General features: G+C 36.8%; 1 protein-coding gene across 1 annotated transcript in view; it reads right to left on the reverse strand.

Annotated features, from left to right (window-relative positions):
• LOC106872746 (fatty-acid amide hydrolase 2) overlaps positions 1–5302 on the reverse strand; it is a 52243-nt gene extending 46941 nt beyond the window's left edge. Inside the window, exon 1 of the mRNA XM_052975941.2 lies at positions 5251–5302. The gene's annotated coding sequence lies outside the window, so the exon portion shown is untranslated. The remainder of the gene's footprint in view (positions 1–5250) is intronic.
• Between the last annotated feature and the right edge of the window lie 698 nt (positions 5303–6000).

The following is a 6000-nucleotide window of genomic DNA, read 5'->3' on the forward strand; positions in this document are numbered from 1 at the left end:
CACGATATTCAGAACAATATGATGTCAGTAACCGAAAAGTAGGTCGAGAATTGTCTAAATCAGTCTCTTTCGCATTAATTACGAATAAAACAAATATTTCAAAAATTAAACCACTCTTGCTTGTTTTGCTCAATTTTTCGAACTTTGAAAAAATTACGGAATCTTAAGTAAGTTCTGAGAAATTTACTGAATCTTGATTAAGTTCTGAACTTGATGCTGAATCGCATCACTCTATAGTACTTATTCAGTGTTTAATTTTTATTTGTGTTGACATTCAATTGTTTTTCCTAAGCTATGATGGTCTTTCGGTCACGAGCAGTAATATCACTGGTATTTAAGCGATGTTGTTCCTTCTGTAGTCTATGTCTGTTAACACGACCAACCACTCAACCCAGTAGTGATTGACTGCATAAAAAATGTTATAAGTTGTGGGAAAATATTTTGCCATTCTACTGCAACTCTACTTATTCATGACTCAGTCCACTGTACATAAGATTTCTTGCATGTCCAGAAAGGGAAAGATAGGTAGCTAGTGGAGCTGGGGAGAGGGGGACACATCCAATACGCATTGGATCTTTCAGCACGTATTGTATAATGCTGTGCCAAGAGGTAGAATCGTTAGCACGCCGAACAAGATGCTTAGCCGCATTTCGTCCGTCTTTACGGAAAAATTCCACCAAGGATGACTTTGCCTTTCATCCTTTTGATGTTGATAAAAATAAGTACATGCTGAGCACTGGAGTCGATATCATCGAGTTCCCCATCCCTCAAAATTGCTGGCTTTGTGCCAAAATACGAAAGGATTATATTATGCCTTATATGCTTCCATTTCTGTAAGAATACCAAATTATTGGAAAGACAAACTGAGAGCGAGTCATTATATCATTTTTGCTTGCAAGGTTTTGCCTTCTCATCGTTTTCTTTAAATAAATTCTACTACGACAACCGAGCCCCTGGCAAGATGCGGCAATATTCTTCATCGGATATGTATGCAGAAAGCTAATTAATATCCAACTGCATTGAACATCTTGAACGAAGCAAGTTGGACAAACGAATTTGTGACATAAAATCAAGCAACAGGTCACTGAACTTATTGAGGACAACCAATTGGTTTGAAATAAGGCAAACGGTGAGGAAATCTGCCACAGTATTTAGAAGGCGTGATGATCAGTGAGATTGTTAGAAGCCTGATAACAAGTTGTGAAGATCCCTTCGCCGATTTTCGCCGTGAGACTTTCAATTCTGTTTTTGATTGGACATTTTCAGAGCTGTAATATTAAGAAGAGCCTTTTTCATCTTAATCCCCAAAATGAGCCGTCTCTGAGAACTGATGGTTCCAGCTTCCTGGTAGAAACTTATTGGCAGGACTCTGATGACCGAGAGCTAGAGATCCACAGTGCAACATGTCTCATCGAGCGTGAATCATTCATTTTGAACTCAGTGACAGAGTTACTTGAGTTTTGACATCCCTACACTAGTGTTGTTTTTGAATTGATCAAACTGCTTCAAATTCTTGTAATATTGCCTGAAAGCAGTGCGAGCTGTGAATGCAGTTTTCCCAAATTACAGGTGACTCAGACTTATCTGCAGAATTCTGTGGTGGACAACAGACAGGGCAATTCAACATAACTGTCACGAGTAGACGATAAGCTGAAAAACCAGGAACTTGAAGACATTGTCTTTCGTTTCGTGGCAAAATGCTAAACTATGAGAAATACCATAATGTACATTGTGTGATTGTTGTTCGTTGTACTTGAAGTTGCCATTTTTCGTGTGTCGTTTTCTTTTCTTTTCTTTACAAGGGGCTACACACAGAGGGGACAAACAAGGACAGACAAACGGATTAAGTCAATTATATCGACCCCAGTGCGTAACTAGTACTTATTTAATCGACTCCGAAAGGATGAAAGGCAAAGTCGACCTCGGTGGAATTTGATCTCAGAACGTAGCGGCAGACGAAATACCGCTAAGCATTTTGCCCGGCGTGCTAACGTTTTTGCCAGCTCGCCACCTTTTCTTTCTTTTCTTTCTTTTGATTTTATCGTTTTCTTTTCTTTCATTTTATATACTTATAACGACTTTTCAATTACACTGTGAAGTGACTTCGACTTCGATTTATTATATTAAACATAAGCAACTCATTCCTTATATAAAATTTTGCTCGACCTCATAACTTTCTGGTCGAACGTTGTCAGGGTTGTTACAGAACACTGGCGCCGTCAGTTTGCACACACACACACACACACACACACACACACACACACACACACACAGTGTGCAAGTGTTATTAATAATGCCGGAGAATAAGTTTATCGTACTTTAAATCTATTGAAAATGATAATGAAGTAGTGCTAAAATATAGAACAATACATTTATCTTTAAATACAGATATGCACATGTTTTTTTAACATACCTGTACATATAGTTATGTACATATTTTGCTCGGAATTATCTGGAAACTTCGTTTTTATAAGTGTTTGCACTGAAAAGTTTGTTAAAAGAAACTGCATACCTACAATAACCAGTTATAGATAGATAGAGAGAGAGAGAGAGATAGATAGATAGATAGAAAGATAGATAGATAGATAGAAAGATAGATAGATAGATAGATAGATAGATAGATAACCAGGGAGAGATTAGGTAAAAACAACTTCAGCCGAAATTTAGTTTATATATTCTTTATGGTCAAACTATGGGTTGTGTTGATCGTTTATTCTTTTGGCTTTTGTTATTGCATCGTATCCACTCACAACCAATCGCCTGCACACAGACAAAGTGACGGCGACAGCATTTTGTGAAAAACCGACAAGGTTCGACCAGAAAAACCAGAAGTAAGGACGAAGTTTTACAAGAGAAATAAACATCTCCTTCTAATTTGGGGACAAGACCCCCAGTGCTCAAATGGTACTTATTTTATGGACACCGAAAGGATAAAAGATGAAATTAACCTCAGCAGAATTGGAACTCAGAACATAAAGACTGGCGAAATGTCACGCCGCATTTCGGTCGAAATGCTAACGATTCTGCTGCCTCACTAACTTTCTAAGAAAAATAAATAATATGAGTTTTTATGTCATAAATGAATTCAAAATTATTTCACAGTTTTATTGCAAAATTGCAACATATAAAAAGCATGAGACATTATAGTGATCCGATCGAAACAGCAGCAATTCTCTTTTTCGGCGTCAGCTTCTTGATTGTGTGTCCCAAGATTCAATTATGAGAAATGTGAGAAAGGAAAAAATTTTAAATATGTAAACACAAATGAAATAAAACTTTAATTCAAGCTAAATGTAAATCAGCCACATTAGGTTTGGTTCCCATAACCAAAATGAGATCTACTATCAGAAAACCCTTGAACCATTTTTTTTTTACATCAACTGAGAGGAATTCTTTTAGCAGTGCTAATTAAAGCCAGGTTAATTAGTCACTCTCGTAACATGGAAAACTCAGTTTTATTTTATTTTTTCATTAATTTCAACTTTGAAAATGACCTTTCATGACTTGCGATTGAAAATGCGATGGTAAGTAGTAATTTGTAACACACACCAAAGGGAAAACCCCTTCGAAACTGATGTAAAAACTCCAGAGCATCTTTAGGATCAGAGCTCGAAGGAATATTACAAAGTCAATTATTTCGTCATACATTAAATGATTGTTACATCATTATCATGATAATTTGCGAACTTCGAACATTCCGTTTTTAATCTTTCTATTAAATTACAAATGAATTCAAAATCGATCTCTGCAGTCTTGAAGACGAACACTGATTTTCAGTTCGTTCACGACCTCTACCATTATTCATTTCATGCTGTGCCGTCAGTCCACTATCGGATTCCCCAGGTATTATTCTTCTCCGTGAAAATGGTATCCCTCATTTTTCATAATATTCCTTAGCTAAATGTATTACATTGTAGATAATCTTGCCATGTTTTATAAAATGAAAGATTTAAATATGATCTCTCAGATCACAAGAAGCTTCATTGAACCCCATTTTCGTATCCTGCAAACATTTAGAGACCGTCTCCATTGAAAAAAAGCTATGGGCGCAGAATTCCTAAGGATCGTAACGAGGGGATTCGAATTCTTTCTGGCATGTCGCGCCAAACGACTTTGTTTTTAAGGTCATTGCTGAAAGAATTTTTTTGAACTTATCACGTGAACAGTTAGTTCTGATTTGCGGAAATTGGAGTCTACACGTATGATAAACTCACGATTTACATGTGATAAGAAAATGGGCGCTGGAGTCAACTTTTGGTTGTGGTTCTTTCAATTCACAAACACGACATTTTGGTTAACTTCAAGAATTTTTTGTTAAACATCTCTCCTCATTCAGATGAGTTATCATATGCTTGACCACGACCATTACTGACGAAAATTTTGTCTTCCAATTTGTCCAAAATTTTATTTATCAAGTTGACTGCATCTTTCTCCTTGATTTAAAGAATCCCAGAAACACCTCCTTTACTTCTATTTTTCTATTTTTATCAATATGTACGTAGTACACAGCTTCGGAAACCTGATCTTCATGAGTAATACCTGGAGTTGAATCCAGCATTATGCTTAAGTATTTTGCTTCCTTAATTCAAGAAATCATTCTTTTTTCCTGGCAGTTTCACGAAGAAGACAATTCCGTTTTAACTTCTATTGGAAAGTCGCGATACTTTTTGGTTTCCCTTTCTCGTTCTGCGGATGTTCTGTCACGGTTACATCATACTTGGCCAAAAGTCTGATCGTTGCTAAAATGTTTCCTGCATATTTCACTCTATTGTCTCCTCTGGCACCGATAAACTCAATATTTCTTCTCAATGCCCACGAAATGTCAGATTTTGTTTTGCCTGATATAATACAACTTCGATGATTCGTTCAGTTACAGTTTTCAATTTTTTTTTTCTCTTTTCAGTACACCTTTGCCGATGAAGTTCAGAATCTATTGTAAACTAAGACTGGAGTCAAACTACAAGGTTCAAGTATTCTATCAAATAAGTTCTATGAGAAGGACTTTTCTCATGGTCGTGTAGTTGTGGATTTTCTGGGATTTTCTGTGTGGGTTTGGGTGTGCGCGCTCCACTTAGTTGGACTTCGTTCATTTGGGATATAAATATAATAAATTATTCAATTATTTGTACAGACAACGACATGGACAGTAGATAGGTAGGTAACATGTTAAACATCAAAAAAAGATATGAGAAATCACAAGCTTAACCAAAAAATATTACTACATTATTCTCTATATATGTCTGTACATACCTTTATGCACGCGTTACGTGAGTCCTCCAGTGCTACTCAGCCTATGCACAACTCTCTAAAGACGTGTTTACAGCTATCCTTGCTCAATGTGTTATGTACATTTGCCTTGCGTTACGCACACACGAGTTGACCGATTTCCCAGAACTAATTATATCATAGTAAGTCGACTGTTTTTTGTGTATTTAGTGGACTAGCCAACACGATTTCACGATAACACTCGTCGTTTGAATTTAACAAACAAACTACGTGAACTTAAACGAATTCTACAGCGTTCGTAGATTCACTGCTACTTTATATTATTGTAACGACCGTGCGATGCGAGGTGAGGAGAATGGCTCTTAGCCCTTACAATAAATAGAAATGAATGGAACAAATAAAGTGCCCGAGGGGAAAAGACACAACCGCGTGAGAATGATTAAGAGAATATTTATTGATGTAATAACATGTGTGTCTGTGTGTTCGTCATGTATACAGAATAATATACAGGCCGTCGTGAGAACAAAATGTATGTGTGTGTGTGTATAGGCATAGATGTATGCGCGTGTGTTAAGAACATTTAAGGATAGCAATGAAGAAGAAAAGAGTGAAAGAGTCTACAGCCATCTAAGTGAGAAGCTAATAGACACAAGAAAGATGAATAATACCAGTTCGTAGTCATTCATACACGGTAGTTGAAATACCCGTATCAAGAAGTTGCGGCCATGATGCTGAGCCGGTTACAGGTACATGTCGTACGTGAAGACGTAGTTG

This window comes from Octopus bimaculoides, chromosome 2 (genome assembly GCF_046866305.1).
Source record: "Octopus bimaculoides isolate indiv1 chromosome 2, ASM4686630v1, whole genome shotgun sequence".
Classification (NCBI taxonomy): Eukaryota; Metazoa; Mollusca; class Cephalopoda; order Octopoda; family Octopodidae; genus Octopus; species Octopus bimaculoides.